This window comes from Monodelphis domestica, chromosome 1 (genome assembly GCF_027887165.1).
Source record: "Monodelphis domestica isolate mMonDom1 chromosome 1, mMonDom1.pri, whole genome shotgun sequence".
NCBI classification, from domain to species: domain Eukaryota; kingdom Metazoa; phylum Chordata; class Mammalia; order Didelphimorphia; family Didelphidae; genus Monodelphis; species Monodelphis domestica.
In genome coordinates, this window is record NC_077227.1 from 438,934,921 (window position 1) to 438,957,551 (window position 22,631).

General features: G+C 41.2%; 1 long non-coding RNA gene and 2 other non-coding genes across 3 annotated transcripts in view; all 3 read right to left on the bottom strand.

Moving 5' to 3' along the window:
• Nucleotides 1-213: 213 nt before the first annotated feature.
• LOC103100410 (uncharacterized) overlaps nucleotides 214-22,631 on the bottom strand; it is a 61,393-nt gene continuing 38,975 nt past the window's right edge. The window contains exon 4 of the long non-coding RNA XR_008915292.1: nucleotides 214-22,267. This is a non-coding gene — a long non-coding RNA (uncharacterized LOC103100410). The remainder of the gene's footprint in view (nucleotides 22,268-22,631) is intronic.
• Nucleotides 9,543-9,596, bottom strand: MIR12304-1 (microRNA mir-12304-1). Its single transcript, NR_162830.1, is given in 1 exon segment — nucleotides 9,543-9,596. It is a non-coding gene; the product is annotated as a microRNA mir-12304-1 (primary transcript).
• MIR12304-2 (microRNA mir-12304-2) lies at nucleotides 18,312-18,365 on the bottom strand. The gene has a single exon (NR_162831.1). It is a non-coding gene; the product is annotated as a microRNA mir-12304-2 (primary transcript).

Here is a 22,631-nt window from a genome sequence, read left to right on the forward strand (position 1 = left end):
AAATTTACCAAGGTAATGTTGATGTTTTTGCCTGTTGATAATTGATCACATCATGAAGATTTATTCAAGTAAAAGACAATTTTTCTAAGTTAACTTCTGGGTGCAACAAACTTATAGATTGTATAACACTACCATTTGAAAAGGATTTCCAATAAGAAAAGTGTTGTTTATATGTTGAGGTCCCCTAAATCAAAGATGAATTCATTCAGCCAGTTAATCATTCAATAAGCATTTATTGAGTACATATTATATGCAAGGTATACATAGCCATTGCCTACCTAAAGATTACAATCTAACTGGGAAAATAAGATATACACACCAAATAACAAAAATAGAATGACAAGATAGCATGATATTCTAATATAATAAAGTGCTAAATGATATAACAAAAGCAACTAGAAAATAACAATGGTAACTAATAATAATAATAGCACGGATACAGTGTTTTATAGCATATGGAGTTCTTTGCTTTTCTCAGAATAATGTTATAAGATATAACAGGATAAAATGTAATAAGGTGCTAATCGTGCAGTACAGGCATCCTGACTTGGTGTTAGGATGCATTGACAGGGGAACAATTCTACTCAAATCAAAAATTAAACATTGATTAAGTGAATGCAGTAGTATTTATGTAGCAGAGCAATTTGCTAGGGTAGATACTAAGATACATAGCTCTTGCCCTCAAGAAGTTTAAAATCTAATAAAAACAGGCTACATATGTATAGGGTATGATATAAAAAAGACAGTAAGGAGAATTGTGGGAGAAGTGAAAACAAAGTGCGATGTGAGGTACTACGAGGGAAAGATCGATCGTGGACGATGTTTTTCTCTCAATTTAACAAACACTGATTAAGCACCTACTCTGTGCAATTAAATGCCTACAATGTGCAATATTTGAAAGCACCTACTCCGTGCAACATTATTATTAAGTACCTACTATGTGCAAACCAATAAGCGCATACTACATTGCCACATGCAAAAGCTAGAAAAGAAGGCATTCTCAACTATATTCCATATTGATCAGGCCTTAGATATGAAAATTACTTTTTTTTGTGGGCCTTTATTTTAAAAGATTGTGAGAACATGAGGAGGTTTGGGGAATAGCACCAGATTGAAAAAAAGGTGATGGGTTTTGTTTTTTGTTTTTTGTTTTTTTGCCTGGGAAGAGAATACTGAATAATGATTTACTAATGATATTCAAGTCTATAAAGGTATATTATACAAATCAACATTTTCATTTAGGAGAACAATCTCAAGGGAAATAGTTTGAACTTATTTAGAGCACAAGGTGATGTTATTAAACATTAAAGTTGTGAAACATTGGGGGGAGAGGTTATAAAATCTCATACCCAAGAAGATGACATAGGGCTACTATGGCTTAGGTGACCTACCATCTTGAGGGAGGGCTATGTAACATCGCTGAGCTCATAGAACTTAGATCTCAGGAAACTTCACTTGGATCATAACACCCCAAAGTCTCCCGATTCTATTTTTCTAGGCTCCCAATGAAATGAATAACCCTAACTCATTTATCTATTCCATTTCAATAAAACTTCATTCCTCTCATCACTTGAATTTTATCTATAAAATGGGGGTGTCAGAAATGGTTCCTTTTAAAATGAACAAAAATACTTTGTAGCAAAGAAATGGAAACCCAAATGCTCTTCAGATAAGAGATGACTAAACAAATCACTGTCTGTATGGTAATGAAACTGTAATGAAATAAAGAATATATTATACTGAAATAGAGAATGAGTATTTGGAATTCTGAGAAGCAAGAAAATATTTATGTGAGATGATGCATGGTGAACTAAGGAAAAGGTATAAGGCAGAAGAAATAAAATGATGGGGATGGAGAACAGGCAAACCTCAATGAAAAGAAATGAAAATAACAAAAAAGAGAATTTGGGAGGCAAAATAATGAAATATGTCTCCTATATTGGCATAAGAAGAGGAAGAACATTTAACTCAAAGGGGAAATGGAATCACCCTATCTTTATACAGAGTAAAATTTCACTGTGAAGAATTGTTTCTAGAATCATAAAAATACAATTCAACATTGACTTTTTTATTGACTTAAGAAAGGGATACAAAAATTGCTTAGAGTGAATATAAACCTTATAAGTATGCAATTTTCAAAGAACTATTGGTTAAACATTCACTAGCACACTCATTATTTGTGTCCAGTATTACATGACTGGTTAGACAATGATATTCCATTGGAAAACAAATACCAAGTTATATTTATGTATAATAACACATGGTTCAATATCAGTGTAAGGGATGAGCCAAATGATGATAGAAAGATTATATGGGAATACACACAAATTTGAAAGGAAAAAATAAAAATGATGTCTGAGAAAGACTGAAAAAAGGAGATAACATATAATGACTATAATAACAATGAATTACTAGTGATGTAAGAAAAATAAGAAGGTATAGTGGGCCACCTATACTAGAAGATTCAGTTACTGTTATGTGGCTTGTGGTTACAGTCAGTTTTCTTTGCTATGGGGTCCAGGCAAGGAAAAAGGTACATTGGCCTAGAACCCAATTCTGTTTTGTTTTTGATCTGTGAGGAACAGATACCCTGAACTGCAAAGAATTGGAAAGAACCAAGGAGTACTACTGCTAGTGAACAAAATAAACATAAAACCATATACTGTCAAGATCCTGGCCACTGAATAATGGAGACAGGAGATCTGCACTCTGATTGGATATCACAACCCTCCTTGGTTTCAGAGAACAGATGAGAATGTAGGTCAATATGTCTGTGCTCAGAGGTAAGGCACCCTGGGTGAAATGAAGTAATTGCCCTAGCGGACAAAGTAACCATGGAATTGAACCATAACCCAATGTGTGGTCTTTGCTATAGGGACAACACAAGGGGAAATTAAAATGGAGATGGAGCCCATATTCATTCTACCTTGATTCGGCTGTAAAGAGAGTCCTCTGTAAAAAAGAATGAGATATAAAAGGAAATAACCAGCACATGGCAGATGAATGCCTGACCGCTCACTGACAAAAGGCATGCTACTGAGAAATGGAGTCTGATTAGATATGACCCTGCTTGGCTTAAAAGAGCACTTTAGCAAGTAGGTTTATAAAACTATATTGAGATGGGGGTGGTTACGGTTGGAATACAGTGCCTAACTTAGTAAATAAACAAAGGTAGGTTTGACCTGTCTCTGATTGCCTTTTCCTAAGGGATCAAGGCAAAGAAAAAGAGAGAAGGGGTTGTTTACACCTTAGATGTTTTAATTTCATACTGGTGGAAAGGAATGCCATAGGGGCAAAGTGTATGGATATTAAAAAGGGGCTTGATTTGAAAATGGAAGCTATAGCAAATAAGAAGATCCACAAAGATGAAAAGATAGATTAATTTGGGCAAAGTTCCAAATTTCGTAAGTATATGTGGCTATAGCTGTACGAGTAGACAGAGGGGTATAACTATGTTTATTATGGGCGAAGGAAATGAGAAAAGAGAAAAAAATCTTTAAGAATGAGATAAAATGCATAGTAAGAAAAAGACAAGAAATAAGGTAGTCAAAACAGGGTGAAACAAGAGAAGAATTAAGAGGAAGAGTGTTACTCAAATGGCCAGAAAAGGGTTCCCTTTTAGAATGAATATTGAGATGGAGAATGGCAGAAAAAAAAAGTGAATATAGAGTAAAGACAGAAATGAAAATCCAAATCTTAAAAAAACTGAAACAAGCAGGTAGTACAGTGGGTAGAAATAGCTGCAAAAGAAAGAAGATGAGAATAATGTTGAGCTGCAAAGCACACTACAGGTGCAATGTGTTACCTTCACTGTCAGAAAGGGTTCCCTGTTGATGGATTATTGAGACAGTGAAACAAGGAACAAGGTGGGGTCTTATGGGAACAATGTGGTATCAAGCCAGTGAGAAAGGGTTCCCTATTGAATAACTGATGGGAAAGTGAATTTCCTATTTTGGAAGGCTTGGTCAATGAGCATGAAACCTGGAGAGAAATCCAAGTGGAGGTCTAATCAGTGCTGGAAGAATGGAAGCTTCAGGTGACAAAAAAGTCGAAACAAACCAGTGGTCCTACAGTAGGAGAATGGCTGATAAACCTGAGAATTTTAAAAAAAGATGTTTGGTTGGAGGCTAGAGGAAAAATTTAAAGTTAGCCTACTATCAATGAAAGAAAAGACTAAATAGCTACGGAAAAAGGATATGAGAAATGGTACCCCCAACCCTGGGCAGCAAGGTGGGAGACTTCAGTTGCAATGTGATATAAATCCTATCAGACAGGGTTCTTTATTGGCTCACTGATGGGACAGGAATTTTCCTTTCCTACAGGCCTTCAACCAGTATCTCCAACAGCTCATGAAAGAACCATGTGAAAGAATCCTGAGTTATCGTGGAATGGAAGCCTCATGTGACAAAGGAGTGGAAACAAACCTGTGGCCCTTCAGAAGGAGAATGGCTGAAAAATCAGAGATATTCAATGTAGGATTTAGGTTTAGAAGTTAGAGGACAGAATTAAGTTCGTTGTCAATGACTGGAGAGAGTAATAAGTTGTATAGAAAAAATATCAAAAATATTGCCTCCACCCCGGGGCTGAAAGGGGAGAGGCTTGGGGTACAAAGCTTTCTCATCACTGTTAGACAGGGTTCCTTATTGGATGACTATTGGAAAGAGTGAAATTCCTTTGCTAAAGGGCATCAACCAGAATCTCCCACAGTCCATGAAAGAACCGGAGAGAAGCATCCTGGGTTATGGTGGAAAGGAAGCCTCATGGGACAAAGGAGTAGAAACAAACTGGTGGACCTACGGGAGGAGAATGGTTGACAAACCTGAGCTTTTCAATTGAAGATTTTGGGGTGAAATTTATAGGAAATCATTAAAGAAAACTTTGCAGTCAAATAGTAGCAAAAGTAATAAGTTGTAGAGAAAGAGTATCAGAAATATTGCCGCAATGCATGGGATGCAAGGTAGGAGACTTCTGGTAGAATATGGTGCAAAACCTGTTAGGCATAGTTTCTTATTAGCTGACTATTGGGAAGAGTGAAATTCCTTTGCTACAGGGTTTCAACCAGTATTTCCCAGAGTTCAGGAAAGAACTCTGAGGAGGCATTCTGAGTTTTAGTGGAATGGAAATCTCATGTGACAAAAGAATAGAAACAAACTGGTAGCCCCACAGGAGTAGAATGATTAACAAAGCTGAGCTTCAAAACTGAGGATTTAGTGTTGGAGGCTAGAAGAAAGAATTAAAAGAAGCCTCTCTCTCCATGACTACGGAGTATAAAAGAGTGAACAAAACGAATATCAGAAATATTGCCACCACCTCTACGCTGCAAACTGGGAGACTTTGGATGCAATGAGTTGTCATACCTGTTACACACGGTTCCTTATGTGGTCACTGTGGGGACAGTGAATTTTCTTTGCTACAGGGTTCAACCAGAATCTCCCACAGGCCATGAAAGAGTCGGGTGGAAGCATCCATGGTTAGGTGGAAAGGAAGCTTCATGAGAAAAACGAGTGGAAATAAAAGAGTGTACATATGGCAGGAAAATGGCTGAAAAACCAGAGATATTCAACTGAGGATTTTAGGTTAGAAGTCAAAAGGCTGAATTAAAGGACACTGCCTCCAACCCAGGCTGCAAGGTGGGAGAATTCGGGTGCAATGTGGTGTCATCCCTGTTACACAGGGTTCCTTATTTGTGAGGGAATGAAATTCTTTTATGGAAGTCTCATGTGACAAAGGAATGGAAACAAACTGGTGGCCCTACAGGAGGAGAATGGGAGAATAACCTGAGCTTTTCACCTGAGAATTTAGGGTTGGAAGCCAGAAGAAAGATTTAAAAGAAGTCTTGCTATTAATGAATGAAGAGTCTAATAAGTTGTAGAAAAAAAATGAGAAATATTGCCCCATCCCAGGGCTGCAAGGTGGCAGATGTAAGGTGCAATGTGGTATCATCCCTGTTAGACAGGGTTCTTTATTTTTTGATTGTTGGGAGAGTGTAATTCCTTTGCTACAGGGCTACAATCCAAATCTCCCAAATTCCATGAAAGAACTGTGTGGAAGCCTCCTGGGTTATGGTGGAATTCAAGTTTTATATGACAAAGGAGAGAAAACAAACTGGAGGCTCTACAGGAGGAGAATGGTGGACAAACCAGATCTTTTCACCTGAGTATTTATCTTTGGAAGACAGAAGAAATAACAAAAAGAAATCAATCTGCCAATGAATGGACAGTTAAAGTTGTATAGAAAGAACTTTAGAAATATTTCCCCCACCTCTGGACTGCAAGGTGACTGACTTCAGATGAAATATGGTGTCATTCCTGTTAGACAGGGTTCGTTATTTGTTGACTGTTTGGAGAATGAAATTCTTCTGTTACAGGGCTTCAATCAGCATCTTCCACAGCTCATCTAAGAACCATGAAGATGCAACCTGAGTTTGGAAGAAACAATTAAAAGAAGTCTCCTTGTCAATGAATGAAGAGTCTTAAAAGGTGTATAGAGCAATTAATAGAAAAATTGCCCCAATCCCTTGGCTGCAAAGTGGGAGACTTCAGGGGATATGTGGTGTCATCCCTGTTAGACAGGGTTTCTTATTTGTTGACTGTTGGGAGAGTGAAATTCCTTTGCTATAGTGGTTCAAAACAGAATCATCCACATTACATGAAGGAGAAATGTGGAAACATTCTGAGTTGTGGTGGAATGAAAGCCTCATGTCACAAAGAAGTGAAAACGAACCTGTGGCCCTACAGAAGGACAATTGTTGACAAACTTGAGGTTTTAAACAGAGGAATAAGGTTTGGAGGCTAAAAGAAAATGTAAAAGGAAGCCTCGCTGTCAATGAAAGGAGAGTCTAACAAGTTGTATAGAGTGATTATTAGAAATATTGCCCCCATCTCAGGGCTCCAATGTGGGAGACGTCAGGTGAAATGTGGTGTCATACCTGTTAGACAGGGTTCCTTGTTTGTTGAGTGTTGGGGGAGTGAATTTCCTTTGCTACAGGGCTTCAATCAGCATCTTCCCCAGCTCATCTAAGAACCATGAAGATGCATCCTGAGTTTTGATGGAATAGAAGCCTCATGTAACAAAGGAGTGGAAACAAACCGGTGGCCCTACGGGAGGAGAATGGTTGACTAACCAGATCTTTTAACCTGAGGATTTATGTTTGGAAAACAGAAAAAGAATTAAAAGAAGCCTCGCTGTCAATGAATGGAGAGTCAAATAAGTAGTATAAAAAGCAAATGAGAAATATTGCCCCCACCCCTGGGCTGCCAGGTGGGATGCTTCAGGTGAAATGTGATGTCATCATTGTTAGACAAGGTTCCTTATTTTTTGACTGTTGGGAGAGTGAATTTCCTTTCTTACAGGGCTTCAATCAGCATCTTCCACAGCTCATCTAAGAACCATGAAGATGCATCCTGAGTTTTGATGGAATGGAAGCCTCATGTAACAATGGAGTGGAAACAAACCGGTGGCCCTACAGAAGGAGAATTGATGAGAAACCTGAGCTTTTAAACTGAGGAATAAGGGTTGAAGGCTAAAAGAAAATGTAAATGGAAGCCTCGCTGTCAATGAATGGAGAGTCTAACAAGCTGTATAGAGAGAGTAATGGAAATATTGCCCCCACCCCTGGGCTGCAAAGTGGGAGACTTCGGTGCATATGTGGTGTCATCCCTGTTAGACAGGGTCCCTTATATGTTGACTGTTGGGAGAGTGAATTTCCTTTGCTACAGGGCTTCAATCAGCATCTTCCCCAGCTCATCTAAGAACCATGAAGATGCATCCTGAGTTTTGATGGAATAGAAGCCTCATGTAACAAAGGAGTGGAAACAAACCGGTGGCCCTACGGGAGGAGAATGGTTGACTAACCAGATCTTTTAAGCTGAGGATTTATGTTTGGAAGACAGAAAAAGAATTAAAAGAAGCCTCGCTGTCAATGAATGGAGAGTCTAATAAGTAGTATAAAAAGCAATGAGAAATATTGCCCCCACCCCTGGGCTGCAAAGTGGAAGACTTCAGGTGAAATGTGGTGTCACCTTGTTAGACAAGGTTCCTGATTGGTTGACTGTTGGGGGAGTGAATTTCCTTTGCTACAGGGTTTCAATCAGCATCTTCCCCAGCTCATCTAAGAACCATGAAGAGGCATCCTGAGTTTTGATGGAATGAAAGTCTCAGGTGACAAAGGAGTGGAAACAAACCGGTGGCCCTACAGAAGGAGAATTGGTGAGAAACCTGAGCTTTTAAACTGAGGAATAAGGTTTGGAGGCTAAAAGAAAATGTAAAAGGAAGCCTCGCTGTCAATGAAAGGAGAGTCTAACAAGTTGTATAGAGTGATTATTAGAAATATTGTCCCCGTCTCAGGGATGCAAGGTGGGAGACTTCAGGTGAAATGTGGTTACTGTTAGACAGGGTTCCTTATTTGTTGACTGTTGGGAGAGTGAAATTCTTTTGCTACCGGGCTTCAACCAGAATCTCCCACAGTCCCTTGAAGACCTCTGTGGAAACATCCTGATTTATGGTGGAATGGAAGCCTCGTGACAAAGGAGTGGAAACAAACCGGTGGTCCTACAGAAGGAGAATTGGTGAGAAAACTGAGCTTTTAAACTGAGGAATAAGGGTTGGAGGCTAATAGAAAATGTAAATGGAGGCCTCGCTGTCAATGAAAGGAGAGTCTAAAAAGCTGTATAGAGAGAGTAATGGAAATATTGCCCCCACCCCTGGGCTGCAAAGTGGGAGACTTCGGTGCATATGTGGTGTCATCCCTGTTAGACAGGGTTCCTTATTTGTTGACTGTTGGGAGAGTGAATTTCCTTTGCTACAGGGCTTCAATCAGCATCTTCCCCAGCTCATCTAAGAACCATGAAGATGCATCCTGAGTTTTGATGGAATAGAAGCCTCATGTAACAAAGGAGTGGAAACAAACCGGTGGCCCAACGGGAGAAGAATGGTTGACTAACCAGATCTTTTAACCTGAGGATTTATGTTTGGAAGACAGATGAAAGAATTAAAAGAAGTCTCATTGTCAATGAATGGAGCGTCAAATAAGTAGTATAAAAAGAAAATGAGAAATATTGCCCCCACCCCTGGGCTGCCAGGTGGGAGACTTCAGGTGAAATGTGGTGTCATCCTTGGGAGACAAGGTTCCTTATTTTTTGACTGTTGGGAGAGTGAATTAACTTTGCTCCAGGGTTTCAATCAGCATCTTCCCCAGCTCATCTAAGAACCATGAAGAAGCATCCTGAGTTTTGATGGAATGAAAGTCTCATATGACAAAAGAGTTGAAACAAAACAGTGGCCCTACAGACGGACAATTGTTGGCAAACTTGAGGTTTTAAACAGAGGAATAAGGTTTGGAGACTGAAAGAAAATGAAAAAGGAAGCCTCGCTGTCAATGAAAGGAGAGTCTAACAAGTTGTATAGAGTGATTATTAGAAATATTGCCCCCATCTCAGGGCTGCAAGATGGGAGACTTCAGGTGAAATGTGGTGCCATCCCTGTTAGTCAGGGTTCCTTCTTTGTTGACTGTTGGGAGAGTGAAATTCTTTTGCTACAGGGCTTCAACCAGAATCTCCCACAGTCCCTTGAAGAGCTCTGTGGAAACATCCTGATTTATGGTGGAATGGAAGCCTCATGTGACAAAGGAGTAGAAACAAACCGGTGGCCCTACAGGAGGAGAATGCTTGACAAACCTGGTCTTTTAACCTGAGGATTTATGTTTGGAAAACAGGAGATAGAAGTAAAAGAATTCTCACAGTTAATGAACGGAGAGTCTAATAAGTAGTATAAAAAGCAAATGAGAAATATTGCCCCCACCCCTGGGCTGCCAGGTGGGAGACTTCAGGTGATATGTGGTGTCATCCTTGTTAGACAAGGTTCCTTATTTTTTGACTGTTGGGAGAGTGAATTTCCTTTGCTACAGGGCTTCAATCAGCATCTTCCCCAGCTCATCTAAGAACCATGAAGATGCATCCTGAGTTTTGATGGAATGGAAGCCTCATATAACAAAGGAGTGGAAACAAACCGGTGGCCCTACAGGAGGAGAATGGTTGACAAACCTGATCTTTTAACCTGAGGATTTATGTTTGGAAAACAGGAGATAGAAGTAAAAGAATTCTCTCTGTTAATGAATGGAGAGTCTTATAAGTTGTATAAAAATCAAATGAGAAATATTGCCCCCATCCCTGGGCTGCCAGGTGGGAGACTTCAGGTGATATGTGGTGTCACCTTGTTAGACAAGGTTCCTGATTTGTTGAGTGTTGGGAGAGTGAATTTCCTTTCTTACAGGGCTTCAATCAGCATCTTCCACAGCTCATCAAAGAACCATGAAGATGCATCCTGAGTTTTGATGGAATGGAAGCCTCATGTAACAAAGGAGTGGAAATAAACCGGTGGCCCTACAGAAGGAGAATTGGTGAGAAACCTGAGCTTTAAAACTGAGGAATAAGGGTTGGAGGCTAAAAGAAAATGTAAATGGAAGCCTCACTGTCAATGAATGGAGAGTCTAACAAGCTGTATGGAGAGAGCAATTGAAATATTGCCCCCACCCCTGGGCTGCAAAGTGGGAGACTTCGGTGCATATGTGGTGTCATCCCTGTTAGACAGGGTTCCTTATTTGTTGACTGTTGGGGGAGTGAATTTCCTTTGCTACAGGGCTTCAATCAGCATCTTCCCCAGCTCATCTAAGAACCATGAAGATGCATCCTGAGTTTTGATGGAATGGAAGCCTCATATAACAAAGGAGTGGAAACAAACCGGTGGCCCTACAGGAGGAGAATGGTTGACAAACCTGATCTTTTAACATGAGGATTTATGTTTGGAAAACAGGAGATAGAAGTAAAAGAATTCTCTCTGTTAATGAATGGAGAGTCTTATAAGTTGTATAAAAATCAAATGAGAAATATTGCCCCCATCCCTGGGCTGCCAGGTGGGAGACTTCAGGTGATATGTGGTGTCACCTTGTTAGACAAGGTTCCTGATTTGTTGAGTGTTGGGAGAGTGAATTTCCTTTCTTACAGGGCTTCAATCAGCATCTTCCACAGCTCATCAAAGAACCATGAATGCATCCTGAGTTTTGATGGAATGGAAGCCTCATGTAACAAAGGAGTGGAAACAAACCGGTGGCCTTACAGAAGGAGAATTGGTAAGAAACCTGAGCTTTTAAACTGAGGAATAAGGGTTGGAGGCTAAAAGAAAATGTAAATGGAAGCCTCGCTGTCAATGAATGGAGAGTCTAACAAGCTGTATAGAGAGAGCAATGGAAATATTGCCCCCACCCCTGGGCTGCAAAGTGGGAGACTTCGGTGCATATGTGGTGTCATCCCTGTTAGACAGGGTTCCTTATTTGTTGACTGTTGAGGGAGTGAATTTCCTTTGCTACAGGGCTTCAATCAGCATCTTCCCCAGCTCATCTAAGAACCATGAAGATGCATCCTGAGTTTTGATGGAATGGAAGCCTCAGGTAACAAAGGAGTGGAAACAAACCGGTGGCCCTACAGGAGGAGAATGGTTGACAAACCTGATCTTTTAACCTGAGGATTTATGTTTGGAAAACAGGAGATAGAAGTAAAAGAATTCTCTCTGTTAATGAATGGAGAGTCTAATAAGTTGTATAAAAAGCAAATGAGAAATATTGCCCCCAACACTAGGCTGCCAGGTGGGAGAATTCAGAAGAAATGTGGTGTCAACATTTGGAGACAAGGTTCCTTATATTTTGACTGTTGGGAGAGTGAATTATCTTTGCTGTAGGGTTTCAATCAGCATCTACCCCAGCTCATCTAAGAACCATGAAGAAGCATCCTGAGTTTTGATGGAATGAAAGTCTCATGTCACAAAAGAGTTGAAACAAAGCAGTGGCCCTACAGACGGACAATTGTTGACAAACTTGAGGTTTTAAACAGAGAAATAAGGTTTGGAAGCTAAAAGAAAATGTAAAAGGAAGCCTCGCTGTCAATGAAAGGAGAGTCTAACAAGTTGTATAGAGTGATTATTAGAAATATTGCCCCCATCTCAGGGCTGCAAGGTGGGAGACTTCAGGTGAAATGTGCTGTCATCCCTGTTAGACAGGGTTCCTTATTTGTTGACTGTTGGGAGAGTGAAATTCTTTTGCTACAGGGCTTCAAGCAGAATCTCCCACAGTCCCTTGAAGAGCTCTGTGGAAACATCCTGATTTATGGTGGAATGGAAGCCTCATGTGACAAAGGAGTGGAAACAAACCGGTGGCCCTACAGGAGGTGAATGGTTGACAAACCTGATCTTTTAACCTGAGGATTTATGTTTGGAAAACAGGAGATAGAAGTAAAAGAATTCTCTCTGTTAATGAATGGAGAGTCTAATAAGTTGTATAAAAAGCAAATGAGAAATATTGCCCCCATCCCTGGGCTGCCAGGTGGGAGACTTCAGGTGATATGTGGTGTCACCTTGTTAGACAAGGTTCCTTATTTTTTGACTGTTGGGAGAGTGAATTTCCTTTCTTACAGGGCTTCAATCAGCATCTTCCACAGCTCATCTAAGAACCATGAAGATGCATCCTGAGTTTTGATGGAATAGAAGCCTCATGTAACAAAGGAGTGGAAACAAACCAGTGGCCCTACAGAAGGAGAATTGGTGAGAAACCTGAGCTTTTAAACTGAGGAATAAGGGTTGGAGGCTAAAAGGAAATGTAAATGGAAGCCTCGCTGTCAATGAATGGAGTCTAACAAGCTGTATAGAGAGAGTAATGGAAATTTTGCCCCCACTCCTGGGCTGCAAAGTGGGAGACTTCGGTGCATATGTGGTGTCATCCCTGTTAGACAGGGTTCCTTATTTGTTGACTGTTGGGGGAGTGAATTTCCTTTGCTACAGGGCTTCAATCAGCATCTTCCCCAGCTCATCTAAGAACCATGAAGATGCATCCTGAGTTTTGATGGAATAGAAGCCTCATGTAACAAAGGAGTGGAAACAAACCGGTGGCCCTACGGGAGGAGAATGGTTGACTAACCAGATCTTTTAACCTGAGGATTTATGTTTGGAAGACAGAAAAAGAATTGAAAGAAGCCTCGCTGTCAATGAATGGAGAGTCTAATAAGTAGTATAAAAAGCAAATGAGAAATATTTCCCCCACGCCTGGGCTGCTGGTGGGAGACTTCAAGTGAAATGTGGTGTCATCCTTGGGAGACAAGGTTCCTTATATTTTGACTGTTGGGAGAGTGAATTAACTTTGCTGTAGGGTTTCAATCAGCATCTTCCCCAGCTCATCTAAGAACCATGAAGAAGCATCCTGAGTTTTGATGGAATGAAAGTCTCATGTGACAAAAGAGTTGAAACAAACCAGTGGCCCTACAGACGGACAATTGTTGACAAACTTGAGGTTTTAAACATAGGAATAAGGTTTGGAGGCTAAAAGAAAATGTAAAAGGAAGCCTCGCTGTCAATGAAAGGAGAGTCTAACAAGTTGTATAGAGTGATTATTAGAAATATTGCCCCCATCTCAGGGCTGCAAGGTGGGAGACTTCAGGTGAAATGTGGTGTCATCCCTGTTAGACAGGGTTACTTATTTGTTGACTGTTGGGAGAGTGAAATTCTTTTGCTACAGGGCTTCAACCAGAATCTCCCACAGTCCCTTGAAGAGCTCTGTGGAAACATCCTGATTTATGGTGGAATGGAAGCCTCATGTGACAAAGGAGTGGAAACAAACTGGTGGCCCTACGGGAGGAGAATGGTTGACAAACCTGATCTTTTAATCTGAGGATTTATGTTTGGAAAACAGGAGATAGAAGTAAAAGAATTCTCACTGTTAATGAACAGAGAGTCTAATAAGTAGTATAAAAAGCAAATGAGAAATATTGCCCCCACCCCTGGGCTGCCAGGTGGGAGACTTCAGGTGAAATGTGGTGTCATCCTTGTTAGACAAGGTTCCTTATTTTTTGACTGTTGGGAGAGTGAATTTCCTTTCTTACAGGGCTTCAATCAGCATCTTCCACAGCTCATCTAAGAACCATGAAGATGCAACCTGAGTTTTGATGGAATGGAAGCCTCATGTAACAAAGGAGTGGAAACAAACCGGTGGCCCTACAGGAGGAGAATTGGTGAGAAACCTGATCTTTTAACCTGAGGATTTATGTTTGGAAAACAGGAGATAGAAGTAAAAGAATTCTCTCTGTTAATGAATGGAGAGTCTAATAAGTTGTATAAAAAGCAAATGAGAAATATTGCCCCCATCCCTGGGCTGCCAGGTGGGAGACTTCAGGTGATATGTGGTGTCACCTTGTTAGACAAGGTTCCTTATTTTTTGACTGTTGGGAGAGTGAATTTCCTTTCTTACAGGGCTTCAATCAGCATCTTCCACAGCTCATCTAAGAACCATGAAGATGCATCCTGAGTTTTGATGGAATAGAAGCCTCATGTAACAAAGGAGTGGAAACAAACCGGTGGACCTACAGAAGGAGAATTGGTGAGAAACCTGAGCTTTTAAACTGAGGAATAAGGGTTGGAGGCTAAAAGGAAAAGTAAATGGAAGCCTCGCTGACAATGAATGGAGAGTCTAACAAGCTGTATAGAGAGAGTAATGGAAATATTGCCCCCACCCCTGGGCTGCAAAGTGGGAGACTTCGGTGCATATGTGGTGTCATCCCTGTTAGACAGGGTTCCTTATTTGTTGACTGTTGGGAGAGTGAAATTCTTTTGCTACAGGGCTTCAACCAGAATCTCTCACAGTCCCTTGAAGAGCTCTGTGGAAACATCCTGATTTATGGTGGAATGGAAGCCTCATGTGACAAAGGAGTGGAAACAAACTGGTGGCCCTACGGGAGGAGAATGGTTGACAAACCTGATCTTTTAACCTGAGGATTTATGTTTGGAAAACAGAAGATAGAAGTAAAAGAATTCTCACTGTTAATGAACGGAGAGTCTAATAAGTAGTATAAAAAGCAAATGAGAAATATTGCCCCCACCCCTGGGCTGCCAGGTGGGAGACTTCAGGTGACATATGGTGTCATCCTTGTTAGACAAGGTTCCTTATTTTTTGACTGTTGGGAGAGTGAATTTCCTTTCTTACAGGTCTTCAATCAGCATCTTCCACAGCTTATCTAAGAACCATGAAGATGCATCCTGAGTTTTGATGGAATGGAAGCCTCATGTAAAAAAGGAGTGGAAACAATCCGGTGGCCCTACGGGAGGAGAATGGTTGACTAACCAGATCTTTTAACCTGAGGATTTATGTTTGGAAGACAGAAAAAGAATTGAAAGAAGCCTCGCTGTCAATGAATGGAGAGTCTAATAAGTAGTATAAAAAGCAAATGAGAAATATTGCCCCCACCCCTGGGCTGCCAGGTGGGAGACTTCAGGTGACATGTGGTGTCATCCTTGTTAGACAAGGTTCCTTATTTTTTGACTGTTCGGAGAGTGAATTTCCTTTCTTACAGGGCTTCAATCAGCATCTTCCACAGCTCATCTAAGAACCATGAAGATGCATCCTGAGTTTTGATGGAATGGAAGCCTCATGTAACAAAGGAGTGGAAATAAACGGGTGGCCCTACAGAAGGAGAATTGGTGAGAAACCTGTGCTTTTAAACTGAGGAATAAGGGTTGGAGGCTAAAAGAAAATGTAAATGGAAGCCTCGCTGTCAATGAATGGAGAGTCTAACAAGCTGTATAGAGAGAGTAATGGAAATATTGCCCCCACCCCTGGGCTGCAAAGTGGGAGACTTTGGTGCATATGTGGTGTCATCCCTGTTAGACAGGGTTCCTTATTTGTTGACTGTTGGGAGAGTGAATTTCCTTTGCTACAGGACTTCAATCAGCATCTTCCCCAGCTCATCTAAGAACCATGAAGATGCATCCTGAGTTTTGATGGAATAGAAGCCTCATGTAACAAAGGAGTGGAAACAAACCGGTGGCCCTACGGGAGGAGAATGGTTGACTAACCAGATCTTTTAACCTGAGGATTTATGTTTGGAAGGCATAAAAATTATTGAAAGAAGCCTCGCTGTCAATGAATGGAGAGTCTAATAAGTAGTATAAAAAGCAAATGAGAAATATTGCCCCCACCCCTGGGCTGCCAGGTGGGAGACTTCAGGTGAAATGTGGTGTCATCCTTGTTAGACAAGGTTCCTTATTTTTTGACTGTTGGGAGAGTGAATTTCCTTTCTTACAGGGCTTCAATCAGCATCTTCCACAGCTCATGTAAGAACCATGAAGATGCATCCTGAGTTTTGATGGAATAGAAGCCTCATGTAACAAAGGAGTGGAAACAAACCGGTGGCCCTACGGGAGGAGAATGGTTGACTAACCAGATCTTTTAACCTGAGGATTTATGTTTGGAAGACAGAAGAAAGAATTAAAAGAAGTCTCATTGTCAATGAATGGAGAGTCAAATAAGTAGTATAAAAAGAAAATGAGAAATATTGCCCCCAACCCTAGGCTGCCAGGTGGGAGAATTCAGAAGAAATGTGGTGTCATCCTTGGGAGACAAGGTTCCTTATATTTTGACTGTTGGGAGAGTGAATTAACTTTGCTGTAGGGTTTCAATCAGCATCTTCCCCAGCTCATCTAAGAACCATGAAGAAGCATCCTGAGTTTTGATGGAATGAAAGTCTCAGGTGACAAAAGAGTTGAAACAAACCAGTGGCCCTACAGATGGACAATTGTTGACAAACTTGAGGTTTTAAACAGAGGAATAAGGTTTGGAGGCTAAAAGAAAATGTAAAAGGAAGCCTCGCTGTCAATGAAAGGAGAGTCTAACAAGTTGTATAGAGTGATTATTAGAAATATTGCCCCCATCTCAGGGCTGCAAGGTGGAAGACTTCAGGTGAAATGTGGTGTCATCCCTGTTAGACAGGGTTCCTTATTTGTTGACTGTTGGGAGAGTGAAATTCTTTTGCTACAGGGCTTCAAGCAGAATCTCCCACAGTCCCTTGAAGAGCTCTGTGGAAACATCCTGATTTATGGTGGAATGGAGGCCTCATGTGACAAAGGAGTGGAAACAAACCGGTGGCCCTACAGGAGGAGAATGGTTGACAAACCTGATCTTTTAACCTGAGGATTTATGTTTGGAAAACAGGAGATAGAAGTAAAAGAATTCTCTCTGTTAATGAATGGAGAGTCTTATAAGTTGTATAAAAATCAAATGAGAAATATTGCCCCCATCCCTGGGCTGCCAGGTGGGAGACTTCAGGTGATATGTGGTGTCACCTTGTTAGACAAGGTTCCTGATTTGTTGAGTGTTGGGAGAGTGAATTTCCTTTCTTACAGGGCTTCAATCAGCATCTTCCACAGCTCATCAAAGAACCATGAATGCATCCTGAGTTTTGATGGAATGGAAGCCTCATGTAACAAAGGAGTGGAAACAAACCGGTGGCCTTACAGAAGGAGAATTGGTAAGAAACCTGAGCTTTTAAACTGAGGAATAAGGGTTGGAGGCTAAAAGAAAATGTAAATGGAAGCCTCGCTGTCAATGAATGGAGAGTCTAACAAGCTGTATAGAGAGAGCAATGGAAATATTGCCCCCACCCCTGGGCTGCAAAGTGGGAGACTTCGGTGCATATGTGGTGTCATCCCTGTTAGACAGGGTTCCTTATTTGTTGACTGTTGGGGGAGTGAATTTCCTTTGCTACAGGGCTTCAATCAGCATCTTCCCCAGCTCATCTAAGAACCATGAAGATGCATCCTGAGTTTTGATGGAATGGAAGCCTCAGGTAACAAAGGAGTGGAAACAAACCGGTGGCCCTACAGGAGGAGAATGGTTGACAAACCTGATCTTTTAACCTGAGGATTTATGTTTGGAAAACAGGAGATAGAAGTAAAAGAATTCTCTCTGTTAATGAATGGAGAGTCTAATAAGTTGTATAAAAAGCAAATGAGAAATATTGCCCCCAACACTAGGCTGCCAGGTGGGAGAATTCAGAAGAAATGTGGTGTCAACATTTGGAGACAAGGTTCCTTATATTTTGACTGTTGGGAGAGTGAATTATCTTTGCTGTAGGGTTTCAATCAGCATCTACCCCAGCTCATCTAAGAACCATGAAGAAGCATCCTGAGTTTTGATGGAATGAAAGTCTCATGTCACAAAAGAGTTGAAACAAAGCAGTGGCCCTACAGATGGACAATTGTTGACAAACTTGAGGTTTTAAACAGAGAAATAAGGTTTGGAAGCTAAAAGAAAATGTAAAAGGAAGCCTCGCTGTCAATGAAAGGAGAGTCTAACAAGTTGTATAGAGTGATTATTAGAAATATTGCCCCCATCTCAGGGCTGCAAGGTGGGAGACTTCAGGTGAAATGTGCTGTCATCCCTGTTAGACAGGGTTCCTTATTTGTTGACTGTTGGGAGAGTGAAATTCTTTTGCTACAGGGCTTCAAGCAGAATCTCCCACAGTCCCTTGAAGAGCTCTGTGGAAACATCCTGATTTATGGTGGAATGGAAGCCTCATGTGACAAAGGAGTGGAAACAAACCGGTGGCCCTACAGGAGGTGAATGGTTGACAAACCTGATCTTTTAACCTGAGGATTTATGTTTGGAAAACAGGAGATAGAAGTAAAAGAATTCTCTCTGTTAATGAATGGAGAGTCTAATAAGTTGTATAAAAAGCAAATGAGAAATATTGCCCCCATCCCTGGGCTGCCAGGTGGGAGACTTCAGGTGATATGTGGTGTCACCTTGTTAGACAAGGTTCCTTATTTTTTGACTGTTGGGAGAGTGAATTTCCTTTCTTACAGGGCTTCAATCAGCATCTTCCACAGCTCATCTAAGAACCATGAAGATGCATCCTGAGTTTTGATGGAATAGAAGCCTCATGTAACAAAGGAGTGGAAACAAACCAGTGGCCCTACAGAAGGAGAATTGGTGAGAAACCTGAGCTTTTAAACTGAGGAATAAGGGTTGGAGGCTAAAAGGAAATGTAAATGGAAGCCTCGCTGTCAATGAATGGAGTCTAACAAGCTGTATAGAGAGAGTAATGGAAATTTTGCCCCCACTCCTGGGCTGCAAAGTGGGAGACTTCGGTGCATATGTGGTGTCATCCCTGTTAGACAGGGTTCCTTATTTGTTGACTGTTGGGGGAGTGAATTTCCTTTCTTACAGGGCTTCAATCAGCATCTTCCACAGCTCATCTAAGAACCATGAAGATGCAACCTGAGTTTTGATGGAATGGAAGCCTCATGTAACAAAGGAGTGGAAACAAACCGGTGGCCCTACAGGAGGAGAATTGGTGAGAAACCTGATCTTTTAACCTGAGGATTTATGTTTGGAAAACAGGAGATAGAAGTAAAAGAATTCTCTCTGTTAATGAATGGAGAGTCTAATAAGTTGTATAAAAAGCAAATGAGAAATATTGCCCCCATCCCTGGGCTGCCAGGTGGGAGACTTCAGGTGATATGTGGTGTCACCTTGTTAGACAAGGTTCCTTATTTTTTGACTGTTGGGAGAGTGAATTTCCTTTCTTACAGGGCTTCAATCAGCATCTTCCACAGCTCATCTAAGAACCATGAAGATGCATCCTGAGTTTTGATGGAATAGAAGCCTCATGTAACAAAGGAGTGGAAACAAACCGGTGGACCTACAGAAGGAGAATTGGTGAGAAACCTGAGCTTTTAAACTGAGGAATAAGGGTTGGAGGCTAAAAGGAAAAGTAAATGGAAGCCTCGCTGACAATGAATGGAGAGTCTAACAAGCTGTATAGAGAGAGTAATGGAAATATTGCCCCCACCCCTGGGCTGCAAAGTGGGAGACTTCGGTGCATATGTGGTGTCATCCCTGTTAGACAGGGTTCCTTATTTGTTGACTGTTGGGAGAGTGAAATTCTTTTGCTACAGGGCTTCAACCAGAATCTCTCACAGTCCCTTGAAGAGCTCTGTGGAAACATCCTGATTTATGGTGGAATGGAAGCCTCATGTGACAAAGGAGTGGAAACAAACTGGTGGCCCTACGGGAGGAGAATGGTAGACAAACCTGATCTTTTAACCTGAGGATTTATGTTTGGAAAACAGAAGATAGAAGTAAAAGAATTCTCACTGTTAATGAACGGAGAGTCTAATAAGTAGTATAAAAAGCAAATGAGAAATATTGCCCCCACCCCTGGGCTGCCAGGTGGGAGACTTCAGGTGACATATGGTGTCATCCTTGTTAGACAAGGTTCCTTATTTTTTGACTGTTGGGAGAGTGAATTTCCTTTCTTACAGGTCTTCAATCAGCATCTTCCACAGCTTATCTAAGAACCATGAAGATGCATCCTGAGTTTTGATGGAATGGAAGCCTCATGTAAAAAAGGAGTGGAAACAATCCGGTGGCCCTACGGGAGGAGAATGGTTGACTAACCAGATCTTTTAACCTGAGGATTTATGTTTGGAAGACAGAAAAAGAATTGAAAGAAGCCTCGCTGTCAATGAATGGAGAGTCTAATAAGTAGTATAAAAAGCAAATGAGAAATATTGCCCCCACCCCTGGGCTGCCAGGTGGGAGACTTCAGGTGACATGTGGTGTCATCCTTGTTAGACAAGGTTCCTTATTTTTTGACTGTTCGGAGAGTGAATTTCCTTTCTTACAGGGCTTCAATCAGCATCTTCCACAGCTCATCTAAGAACCATGAAGATGCATCCTGAGTTTTGATGGAATGGAAGCCTCATGTAACAAAGGAGTGGAAATAAACGGGTGGCCCTACAGAAGGAGAATTGGTGAGAAACCTGTGCTTTTAAACTGAGGAATAAGGGTTGGAGGCTAAAAGAAAATGTAAATGGAAGCCTCGCTGTCAATGAATGGAGAGTCTAACAAGCTGTATAGAGAGAGTAATGGAAATATTGCCCCCACCCCTGGGCTGCAAAGTGGGAGACTTTGGTGCATATGTGGTGTCATCCCTGTTAGACAGGGTTCCTTATTTGTTGACTGTTGGGAGAGTGAATTTCCTTTGCTACAGGACTTCAATCAGCATCTTCCCCAGCTCATCTAAGAACCATGAAGATGCATCCTGAGTTTTGATGGAATAGAAGCCTCATGTAACAAAGGAGTGGAAACAAACCGGTGGCCCTACGGGAGGAGAATGGTTGACTAACCAGATCTTTTAACCTGAGGATTTATGTTTGGAAGGCATAAAAATTATTGAAAGAAGCCTCGCTGTCAATGAATGGAGAGTCTAATAAGTAGTATAAAAAGCAAATGAGAAATATTGCCCCCACCCCTGGGCTGCCAGGTGGGAGACTTCAGGTGAAATGTGGTGTCATCCTTGTTAGACAAGGTTCCTTATTTTTTGACTGTTGGGAGAGTGAATTTCCTTTCTTACAGGGCTTCAATCAGCATCTTCCACAGCTCATCTAAGAACCATGAAGATGCATCCTGAGTTTTGATGGAATAGAAGCCTCATGTAACAAAGGAGTGGAAACAAACCAGTGGCCCTACGGGAGGAGAATGGTTGACTAACCAGATCTTTTAACCTGAGGATTTATGTTTGGAAGACAGAAGAAAGAATTAAAAGAAGTCTCATTGTCAATGAATGGAGAGTCAAATAAGTAGTATAAAAAGAAAATGAGAAATATTGCCCCCAACCCTAGGCTGCCAGGTGGGAGAATTCAGAAGAAATGTGGTGTCATCCTTGGGAGACAAGGTTCCTTATATTTTGACTGTTGGGAGAGTGAATTAACTTTGCTGTAGGGTTTCAATCAGCATCTTCCCCAGCTCATCTAAGAACCATGAAGAAGCATCCTGAGTTTTGATGGAATGAAAGTCTCAGGTGACAAAAGAGTTGAAACAAACCAGTGGCCCTACAGATGGACAATTGTTGACAAACTTGAGGTTTTAAACAGAGGAATAAGGTTTGGAGGCTAAAAGAAAATGTAAAAGGAAGCCTCGCTGTCAATGAAAGGAGAGTCTAACAAGTTGTATAGAGTGATTATTAGAAATATTGCCCCCATCTCAGGGCTGCAAGGTGGAAGACTTCAGGTGAAATGTGGTGTCATCCCTGTTAGACAGGGTTCCTTATTTGTTGACTGTTGGGAGAGTGAAATTCTTTTGCTACAGGGCTTCAAGCAGAATCTCCCACAGTCCCTTGAAGAGCTCTGTGGAAACATCCTGATTTATGGTGGAATGGAGGCCTCATGTGACAAAGGAGTGGAAACAAACCGGTGGCCCTACAGGAGGAGAATGGTTGACAAACCTGATCTTTTAACCTGAGGATTTATGTTTGGAAAACAGGAGATAGAAGTAAAAGAATTCTCACTGTTAATGAACGGAGAGTCTAATAAGTAGTATAAAAAGCAAATGAGAAATATTGCCCCCACCCCTGGGCTGCCAGGTGGTAGACTTCAGGTGAAATGTGGTGTCATCCTTGTTAGACAAGGTTCCTTCTTTTTTACTGTTGGGAGAGTGAATTTCCTTTCTTACAGGGCTTCAATCAGCATCTACCACAGCTCATCTAAGAACCATGAAGATGCATCCTGATTTATGGTGGAATGGAAGCCTCATGTGACAAAGGAGTGGAAACAAACCAGTGGCCCTACAGGAGGAGAATGGTTGACAAACCTGATCTTTTAACCTGAGGATTTATGTTTGGAAAACAGGAGATAGAAGTAAAAGAATTCTCTCTGTTAATGAATGGAGAGTCTAATAAGTTGTATAAAAAGCAAATGAGAAATATTGCCCCTAACCCTGGGCTGCCAGGTGGGAGACTTCAGGTGATATGTGGTGTCAC